The sequence below is a fragment of the Ranitomeya imitator genome, chromosome 2 (assembly GCF_032444005.1).
Source record: "Ranitomeya imitator isolate aRanImi1 chromosome 2, aRanImi1.pri, whole genome shotgun sequence".
In the NCBI taxonomy this organism is placed as follows: domain Eukaryota; kingdom Metazoa; phylum Chordata; class Amphibia; order Anura; family Dendrobatidae; genus Ranitomeya; species Ranitomeya imitator.
The window spans coordinates 682,483,861-682,494,938 of NC_091283.1; positions in this window are offsets into that span (position 1 = coordinate 682,483,861).

An 11,078-nucleotide genomic window follows, 5' to 3' on the forward strand; every position below is an offset into this window, starting at 1 on the left:
AGAAAACCGACTGTAGAAAGCAGGATCATACGATGGGGGGTACAATGTTCACAAAAGGAGGACTTAAAAATTAGTTATTAAACAGGTCCATAAGAACCTACTGGCATACAGGTTCCAGAAGAAAATATTTTTATTATGTCCTGACTTACAGCCTAAATGGATAAAGGAACCCCCACATATCCAAACCGCTATACAGAGACACATCCATTAGGAGACCGCCGATATGGTGTACAGCTGGTTATGAATTAAGTTGTGCAAAAAGTCCAACACCATAAACAAATGTCCTCAAGAGTAAATAATTCCAGTGATTGTCCATCGATGGGGCATCTTCCTACTACATTGATGAATCATCCTCACTCCGGCACAAGACCACAATACAAAATTCCAAGTGCTGAGAGATATTCACACTCTTAATCCATCCAAACAAAAACCACACTGCCAATGCGACCAAAGTAGAATTAGGGCCGAGTCCAGGAGCATCCTTAAAGGAACAAATAATTAAAGGATGTTATCAAGTAATAACTAGCCAAGAAAACCTGTAAAAAGGAGATCCTCATTTATACCGTAAGGAGTAGTTGAATGCAACAAGAAAATCCAACGGTCTTCTGTTTGTAAAAGCTTGTTCTCCAAGGATTCACCTCTACCTGAACCCTTGACCTGTTCAAGGCCCACAATCCTAGTACCAGAGCATCTACCAGCGTGTTGCATGAGATAATGTGATGCCACCGTGGTAAGTTCTTTACCCCTCCGAGAGTCAGCAGACGCAGTATTAATGGTGGAAAAGTGTTTTTGAATGCGTCTGCGTAACTCTTGGGACGTCTGTCCCACGTAGATCAATGGGCAGGGACAGATAATGGCGTAGATGACATTTTTGGACTTGCAGTTAATGTATGTCCTTAGATGATGTTCAATCTGATCAGATGGATTGCAGAATTTGTCCCTGACCGGATACATGTACGGACAAACGTTGCAATCACCGCATGGAAAAGAGCCTTTGAGTGTGATGCCCCGATTTAGTCGTACAGTGGGTCTGGTGTAATGGCTTCTAGTGAGGATGTCTCTTAAATTAGGCACTCTCCTAGCATTCATGAGTGGTCTCTCACTCATGATCCGAGATGTAAGAACATCCGCCGTAAGGATTCCCCAATGCCTTTGCAAGACGTCTTACCTGGGACCAGTGGGTATTGAAGCCCGTGATGAAGCATACAGACTTGTCGGAAGGTTTTTGTGTAGGTTTAAGAAGGGAAGCCTGTGACTGAAGCCTGGCCCGCTGGTACGCTTGGGAGACACACTTATTTGGATATGCTCTCCTCTTGAATCTTGTGGTCAGATCCCGAGCCTCTTTACGAAAATCGCTGTCAGATGTACAGTTTCTCCTGGTCCGTAGAAATTGACTGACAGGGACCCCTCTCTTCGTGTGCAATGAATGGAAACTGTGGTATTCAAGCACATTGTTGTTTGCTGTGGGTTTACGATACAATCCAGTGGACAACAGACCATCTTGGCACCTGACGTTAAGGTCCAAAAAGCACACTGAAGAGGAAGAACATGTAGAGGTCAGAAAGATATTAAGTGCATTCTCATTAAGAGAATTAATAAAGATCCCAACCTTTTTGTCTCCCAAATCCGCGTACATATACTATATCTGGCATTCAGGTTCGTAGCCTTTTTTCTTAGATACAGGGCGAGTTACTAGGCTCTGATTTTTACATCTTCTTTGGGGAGTGCATTTTGTGTTCTAGGTCACTATTTTAGTTCATATTATATGTGTTATATCCTAATTGATGTTGGTAATATTTATTGTTTGACCTAGGATATGTTTGGCAGGATCTTGGGTTTTTGTGGGGATGTTTTTAAATGTTTTTAATGTCTTGCATCAATAAAGTTTACCTGTATATATACGTTCATATTTCAGAGTGGTGTGCGCTTGTTTCTAGAGAGGCTCTTTTTTTCTTCTGTTTGTTTTCATGTTGTTTGCCACTTCTCCGCACCCCTCCCAGGTATTGATTTATTATAGTGCTGTGCACCAACCTTTACTCTTTTGAGCTTCGATCTTCAGGCTCTCATTACGTAGTTGTTAATATAACACTGCATTTGGCCTACTAGTTTGGTTGGGGCCTACTAATGGTGTCTGCCGCTGCTTGCTGTTCTCCTGGTTTCCTGTCCTGAGCTTCGATCTTCAGGCTCTCATTAAGTAGTTGTTAATATAACACTGCATTTGGCCTACTACTTTTTTTATTTTAGGCCTGCTAAGTCTGTCTGTGGTCCCTCCTTCTAATTGTCCTCCGCAGACCACACCAATGCTGCCTGTGTACCCCTGGAACCTAATTAAAAGTGCATAGAGCCTCCTTTTTTTATTTTAGGCCTACTAAATCTGTCTGCAGTCCCTCCTTCCAATTGTACTCCGCTGACCACACCAATGCTGCCTGTGTACCCCTGGAACCTAATTAAAAGTGCATAGAGCCTCCTTTTTTTATTTTAGGCTCACTAAGTCTGTCTGCGGTCCCTCCTTCCAATTGTCCTCCACTGACCACAACAAACCTGACCACAACAAAGCTGACCGTGTACCCATGTAACCTTTTTAAACCTGCATCGAGCCAACTTTGTGGTGTAAGGCCTAATAGCAGTGTCTGGCTGCGCCACTCAATACAGCTGTCCTCTTAAAAAAATGACCTGCAATTGTCAGGTTTTCAGCCTATCGGAATTTTAAAACTGCAGTGGGGCTACTAGTTTGGTTGGAGCCTACTAACAGTGTCTGCCGCTCCAGGGTGTTCTCCTTGTTGCTTTTCCTGAGCTTCTATCTTCAGGCTCGTGTTAAATAGTTGTTAAATGGAACAAATGCAGTGGGGCTACTAGTTTGGTTGGGGCCTACTAATGGTGTCTGCCGATCCTTGCTGTTCTCCTGGTTTCATGTCCTGAGCTTCGATCTTCAGGCTCTCATTACGTAGTTGTTAATATAACACTGCATTTGGCCTACTAGTTTGGTTGGGGCCTACTAATGGTGTCTGCCGCTCCTTGCTGTTCCCCTGGTTTCCTGTCCTGAGCTTCGATCTTCAGGCTCTCATTAAGTAGTTGTTAATATTACACTGCATTTGGCCTACTAGTTTGGTTGGGGCCTACTAACAGTGTCTGCCGCTCCTTGCTGTTCTCCTGGTTTCCTGTCCTGAGCTTCGATCTTCAGGCTCTCATTAAGTAGTTGTTAATATTACACTGCATTTGGCCTACTAGTTTGTTTGGGGCCTACTAACGGTGTCTGCCGCTCCTTGCTGTTCTCCTGGTTTCCTGTCCTGAACTTCGATCTTCAGGCTCTCATTTAATAGTTGTTAATATTACACTGCATTTGGCTTACTAGTTTGGTTGGGGCCTACTAACGGTGTCTGCCGCTCCTTGCTGTTCTTCTGGTTTCCTGTCCTGAGCTTCGATCTTCAGGCTCTCATTAAGTAGTTGTTAATATAGCACTGCATTTGGCCTACTAGTTTGGTTGGGGCCTACTAATGGTGTCTGCCGCTCCTTGCTGTTCTCCTGGTTTCCTGTCCTGAACTTCGATCTTCAGGCTCTCATTAAGTAGTTGTTAATATAACACTGCATTTGGCCTACTAGTTTGGTTGGGGCCTACTAATGGTGTCTGCCGCTACTTGCTGTTCTCCTGGTTTCCTGTCCTGAACTTTGACCTTCGGGCTCTCATTAAGTAGTTGTTAATATTACACTGCATTTGGGCTACTAGTTTGGTTGGGGCCTACTAACGGGGTCTGCCGCTCCTTGCTGTTCTCCTGGTTTCCTGTCCTCAGTTTCGATCTTCAGGCTCTCATTAAGTAGTTGTTAATATTACACTGCATTTGGCCTACTAGCTTGGTTGGGGCCTACTAACGGTGTCTGCCGCTCCTTGCTGTTCTCCTCCTCTGAACAAAGCAGTGCCGCCTGTTTACTACTGTTACCAATTTTGAACTGCATTTAGACTACTTACTGATTTGGGCCTGCTTACTGTGTCAGCCTCTCATTACAGTTGTCCTCCACTGAACAAAGCAATGCCGCCTGGTTAGTCCTGTTACCAATTTTGAAATGCATTCAGCCCACTTTATTATTTGGGCCTATATCTGTGTTTCCTCCTCATCCTGCCCATTGCCCAGCCAGTGCTAGATGACTCTGCTGGTACATTGACCCAGACCACTACATTCCCCTTGCACGCTACACAGCCAGATTCTGACCCTGCTGAAAGTGATGTTCCCCTTCCCGCATACCCTACCACCTTACACGGGGACAGAGAGGAAAGTGCAGATGAAAGTGTAGGTTCCTTCATCAGGTAACATAGTAACATAGTAACATAGTTAGTAAGGCCGAAAAAAGACATTTGTCCATCCAGTTCAGCCTATATTCCATCATAATAAATCCCCAGATTTACGTCCTTCTACAGAACCTAATAATTGTATGATACAATATTGTTCTGCTCCAGGAAGACATCCAGGCCTCTCTTGAACCCCCCGACTGAATAGTAACATAGTTAGTATAGTAATAGGTGCGGGGGGATACCCAGATAGATTAGCGAAATTAGGATTATTTAGTCTAGAAAAAAGACTGAGGGGCGATCTAATAACCATGTATAAGTATATAAGGGGACAATACAAATACCTCGCTGAGGATCTGTTTATACCAAGGAAGGTGACGGGCACAAGGGAGCATTCTTTGCGTCTGGAGGAGAGAAGGTTTTTCCACCAACATAGAAAAGGATTCTTTACTGTTAGGGCAGTGAGAATCTGGAATTGCTTGCCTGAGGAGGTGGTGATGGCGAACTCAGTCGAGGGGTTCAAGAGAGGCCTGGATGTTTTCCTGGAGCAGAACAATATTGTATCATACAATTATTAGGTTCTGTAGAAGGACGTAGATCTGGGGATTTATTATGATGGAATATAGGCTGAACTGGATGGACAAATGTCTTTTTTCGGCCTTACTATGTTACTATGTTACTATGTTACTCGTTGGCGACGTCACTGGCACAGGACCCCTCATATTACGCAAAAGTGTCGCTGCCGGTGGGAGGCGCCCCCGCCGTGCAAACACACCGCCGTACTTTGAGGGGCCCTGTGCCAGTGCCAATGCGAAAGAGTGGGCCACCCCTGCTTGCTCAGGATCACAGCACTTGCAAAGTTGAAATACTTACCTCTCCCTGCTCCACTGCCGTGACGTGGTCTACGTTTTCTGGGCCCACTAAATACTTGAACCAGCTATACCCCCCACAACTTTAGCCAAATGACCCCCAATGTCCAATGCCTAACTATTATTATAAGATAAATTAAGATTGACAAGCTTCAGTACCAAGAATGGATGTTTTTGCCATTAAAATGGGCACTGTAGGTGTTTTCCTGGTCTCCACTCACTGCCGACTATGCTCCCCCATTGACTTGCATTGGGTTTTGTGTTTCGGTCGATCCCCGACTTTTCGCAATAATCGGCCGATTTCACTCGACTCGACTTTTGAGATAGTCGGGTTTCGCGAAACCCGACTCGACCCTAAAAAAGTAAAAGTCGCTCAACCCTAGTAGTATTATCTACCAGAATGTTAAAGTGCAAGATGCATGGTGATGTCACAACGCATCTCTTGATTAACCTGTAACTCTGCCTAGTATCCTGCTGATTTACTTGATTGTACCGTTTACCTTATTCTTTTTGCCTTGATCAATAAACATGATTTATACAAAAGTTGACCAGCAATTTCTCATTTTTACAACACCATTTTTTTTGGGGGGACCACATTGCATTTGAAGTCATTTTGAGTGGTCTATATGATAGAAAATAACCAAGTGTGACACCACTCTAAAAAACTGCACCCCTCAAGGTTCTCAAAACCACATTCAAGAAGTTTATTAACCCTTTACGTGCCTCACAGGAACTGAAACAATGTGGAAGGAAAAAATGAACATTTAACTGTTTTTTGCAAACATTTTACTTCAGAACCTTTTATTTTTATTTTCACAAGTGTAAAAACAGAAATTAAACCATAAATTTTGTTGTACAATTTCTCCTGAATACGCTGATACCACATATGTGGGGGTAAACCACTGTTTGGGCGCACCGCAGAGCTTGGAAGTGAAGGAGCGCCGTTTAACTTTTTCAATGCAGAATTGGCTGGAATTGAGATTGGATGCCATGTCACGTTTAGAGAGCCCCTGATGTGCCTAAACAGTGGAAACCCCCCACAAGTGACACCATTTTGGAAACTAGACCCCTTAAGGAACTTATCTAGATGTGTGGTGAGCACTTTAAGCCCCCAAGTGCTTCACAGAAGTTTATAACGTAGAGCCGTGAAAATAAAAAATCGCATTTGTTTACACAAAAATGATCTTTACGCCCACAAATTCTTATTATCACAAGGGTAACAGGAGAAATTAGACCACAAAAGTTGTTGAGCAATTTCTCCTGAGTACGTCGATACCCCATATGTGGGGGTAAACCACTGTTTGGGCGCACCGCAGAGCTTGGAAGAGAAGGAGTGCCATTATACTTTTTCAATCTAAAATTGGCTGGAATTGAGATTGGACGCCATGTCGCGTTTGGAGAGCCCCTAATGTGCCTAAACAGTAGAAACAACCCACAAATGACCCCATTTTGGAAACTAGACCCCCCATGGAACTTATCTAGAGGAGCGGTGAGAACTTTAAATGCCCAAGTGCTTCACAGGAGTTTATAATGCAAAGTTGTGAAAATAAAAAATATTTTTTTTTCCGCAAAAAAGATATTGTAGCCCACAAGTTTTTATTTTTACAATGGTACCAGGAGTAATTGGACCCCGAAATTGTTGTCCAATTTATCCCGAGTACGCTGATGCCCCATATGTGGGGGTAATCCACTGTTTGGGTGCACGGCAGAGCTCGGAAGGGAAGGAGTGCCGTTTTGGAATGCAGACTTTGATAGAATGGTCTGTGGGCATTATGTTGCGTTTGCAGAGCCCCTGATGTACCTAAACAGTAGTAACCCCCACAATTGACCCAATTTTGGAAACAAGACCCCCAAGGAACTTATATAGATGTGTGGTGAGAACTTTGAATGCCCAAGTGCTTCACAGAAGTTGATAATGCAGAGTCGTGAAAATAAAAAATATTTTTTTTTCCACAAGGGTAACAGGAGAAACTGGACCCCAAAAGTTGTTGTCCAATTTATCCCGAGTATGCTGATGCCCCATATATGGGGGTAACCCACTGTTTGGGTGCACGGCAGAGCTCAGAAGGGAGGGAGCACCATTTGACTTTTTGAGCGCAAAATTGGCTGTCGTGTTTGGAGACCTCCTGATGTACAGTGGAAACCCCCCAATTCTAACTCCAACCCTAACCCCAACACACCCCTAACCCTTATCCCAACCCGATCCATAATCCTAATCACAACCCTAACAATAATCACAACCCTAACCCTAGCCCCAACCCTAACTCTAGCCCTAACTTTAGCTCCAACCCTAACCTGTTGTGAATTCCGCTCTTGGGCTCCCTCCGGTGGTTGTAAGTGGCACTTTTGTGAGTGCTGCTCTTGGGCTCCCTCTTGTGGTTTCAAGTGGTATGGCTGCTCCTTGGATTTAGCTGTCAGCAGCTGCTTTCACTAATTGTCTTTTCTGCTCGGCTATTTTTGCCTGGCACGTTCTTCAGCCAGTGCCACTTGTAAATGGTTCCTGGTTGGATTCACATCTCTTTGGATTCCCCTGTTATCCTGACCAGTTCAGCAAAGCTAAGTTCTTGCTTGCTCTTTTCTGTCCACAGATTGTGGACTTATCCATTATGTGCTTTCTATGTTTGTCCAGCTGATCAGTATGAATTAATTCTGTCTTGCTGGAAGCTCTGGGAAGCAGATTTACCCTCCACACCTTTAGTCAGGTGTGGAGATTTTTGTAAACTCTGCGTGGATTTTTGTAGTGTTTTATGCTGACCGCACAGTATTCCATTCTGTCCTATCTATCTAGCTAGACTGGCCTCCTGTGCTCATCCTGGTTTCATTCTGTGTATGTCTTTTCCCTCTCCACTCACAGTCATTATTTGTGGGGGGCTAATCTATCCTTTGGGGATTTTCTCTGAGGCAAGATAGATTTCCTGCTTCTATCTTTAGGGGTAGTTAGGTCTTAGGCAGTGACGAGGTGCCTAGGGAGAGTTAGGAGCATCCCACGGCTACTTCTAGTGTTGTGTTGAGCTTAGGGACTGCGGTCAGTACAGATACCACTTCCTTCAGAGCTCGTTCCATGTTGCTCCTACACCACCACTTCATAACAGTACAAGTGGCCCAAATGAATTAAATGCATCTCAAACGAAGGAAAAGAAAGTTCTGAACCATTTTTGTTTCTGTGCCCTGGCTTGTCTCTTTTTTCCTCTTGATCTCTGGGTGCTTCAGGATATTTGCTCAGGCATGGATGTTCAGGGTTTGTTTTCTCGTGTGGATCAACTTGCTGCAAGAGTACAGAGTATCCAAGATTATGTTGTCCAGACTCCGGCTTTAGAGCCTAGAATTCCTACTCCTGATTTGTTTTTTGGGGACAGATCCAAGTTTTTGAACTTTAAAAATAACTGCAAATTGTTTTTTGCTTTGAAACCGCGTTCTTCTGGTGATTCCATTCAGCAAGTAAAAATCATCATATCCTTGCTGCGTGGTGACCCTCAAGACTGGGCTTTTTCTCTTGAAACTGGGGATCCGGCATTATTGAATGTAGATGCATTTTTTCAAGCGCTCGAATTATTGTATGACGAACCTAATTCTGTGGATCATGGAGAAAAAACCCTGTTGGCCTTGTGTCAAGGTCAGGAAGCGGCAGAATTATACTGCCAGAAATTTAGAAAATGGTCTGTGCTCACTAAATGGAATGAGGAGGCTCTGGCTGCAATTTTCAGAAAAAGTCTTACTGAAGCCCTTAAAGATGTTATGGTGGGCTTTCCTACGCCTGCCGGTTGGAGCGAATCTATGTCTCTAGCCATTCAGATTGATCGGCGTCTGCGCGAGCGCAAAGCTGTGCACCATATGGCAGTGTCCTCTGAGCAGAGTCCTGAACCTATGCAATGTGATAGGATTTTGACTAGAACAGAACGGCAGGAATTCAGACGTCAAAATAGGCTGTGTTTTTACTGTGGTGATTCTGCTCATGTTATCTCTGATTGCCCTAAGCGTACTAAGAGAGTCGCTATGTCTGTTACCATTAGTACTATACAGCCTAAATTTCTCTTATCTGTGACCCTGATTTGCTCATTGTCGTCCTTTTCTGTCATGGCGTTTGTGGATTCAGGCGCTGCCCTGAACTTAATGGACTTAGAATTCGCCAGGCGCTGTGGTTTTTCCTTGCAACCTTTGAAGAGCCCTATTCCTTTGAGGGGTATTGATGCTACACCCTTGGCCAAGCTTAAACCTGAGTACTGGACGCAGATGACTATGTACATGGCTACAGCACATCAGGAAGATTGCCGTTTTCTGGTGTTGCATAACCTGCATGATGTTGTTGTACTGGGTTTTCCATGGTTACAGGAACATAATCCGGTGCTGGATTGGAAAACTATGTCTGTGACTAGTTGGGGTTGTCAAGGGGTACAAAGTGACGTTCCTTTGATGTCAATTTCCTCTTCCCCCTCTTCTGAGGTCCCTGAGTTTTTGTCGGATTTCCAGGATGTATTTGATGAGCCCAAGTCCAGTTCCCTTCCACCGCACAGGGACTGTGATTGTGCTATTAACTTGATTCCTGGTTGCAAGTTCCCTAAGGGCTGACTTTTCAATCTGTCTGTGCCAGAGCATGCCGCCATGCGGAGTTATGTTAAGGAGTCTTTGGAGAAGGGGCATATTCGGCCCTCTTCGTCACCATTGGGAGCGGGTTTCTTTTTTGTTGCTAAGAAGGATGGCTCCTTGAGACCCTGTATAGATTATCGTCTTCTTAATAAGATCACGGTTAAATTCCAATACGCCTTGCCTTTGCTTACTGATTTGTTTGCTCAGATTAAGGGGGCTAGTTGGTATACTAAGATTGACCTCCGAGGGGCATATAATCTTGTTCGTATTAAACAGGGTGACGAATGGAAAACTGCATTTAATATGCCCGATGGCCATTTTGAATACCTTGTGATGCCATTTGGGCTCTCTAATGCTCCATCTGTGTTCCAGTCCTTCATGCATGATATTTTCCGCAATTATCTTGATAAATTCATGGTCGTATATTTGGATGATATTTTGATTTTTTCCGATGATTGGGAGTCTCATGTGAAGCAGGTCAGGATGGTGTTCCAGATCCTCCGTGATAATGCTTTGTTTGTGAAGGAGTCTAAGTGCCTATTCGGAGTTCAGAAGGTCTCTTTTTTGGGTTTTATTTTTTCTCCCTCGTCTATAGAAATGGATCCTGTTAAGGTCCAAGCTATTCATGACTGGATTCAACCCACATCTGTGAAGGGCCTTCAAAAATTTTTGGGCTTTGCTAATTTCTATCGCCGTTTCATTGCCAACTTTTCCAGTGTGGTTAAGCCCCTTACTGATTTGACGAAGAAAGGCGCTGATGTGACGTATTGGTCCTCTACGGCTGTTGAGGCCTTTCAGGAGCTTAAACACCGATTTACTTCTGCCCCTGTGTTGCGTCAGCCGGATGTTTCTCTTCCTTTTCAGGTTGAGGTCGACGCTTCTGAGATTGGGGCAGGGGCCGTTTTGTCTCAGAGGGAGTCTGATGGTTCTTTGATGAAACCGTGTGCTTTTTTTGCCAGAAAGTTTTCGCCTGCGGAGCGCAATTATGATGTCGGCAATCGGGAGTTGTTGGCTATGAAGTGGGCGTTTGAGGAGTGGCAACATTGGCTTGAGGGAGCTAAGCACCATGTTGTGGTCCTGACTAGGGTTGAGCGAAACGGGTCGGCCACTTTCAGAAGTCGCCGACTTTTGGCAAAGTCGGGTTTCATGAAACCCGACCTGACCCGACCCCTGTGTGGGGTCGGCCATGAAGTCGGCGATCTTCTGCATGTGGTATCGGAATTCCGATCCTGATTTCCGTTATGTTTGCAATATCGGAAATCGGTATCGGAATCCATATTTAATGTAAAATAAAAAATTAAAATAAAAAATATCGCTATACTTACCCTCTGACGCGACCTGGT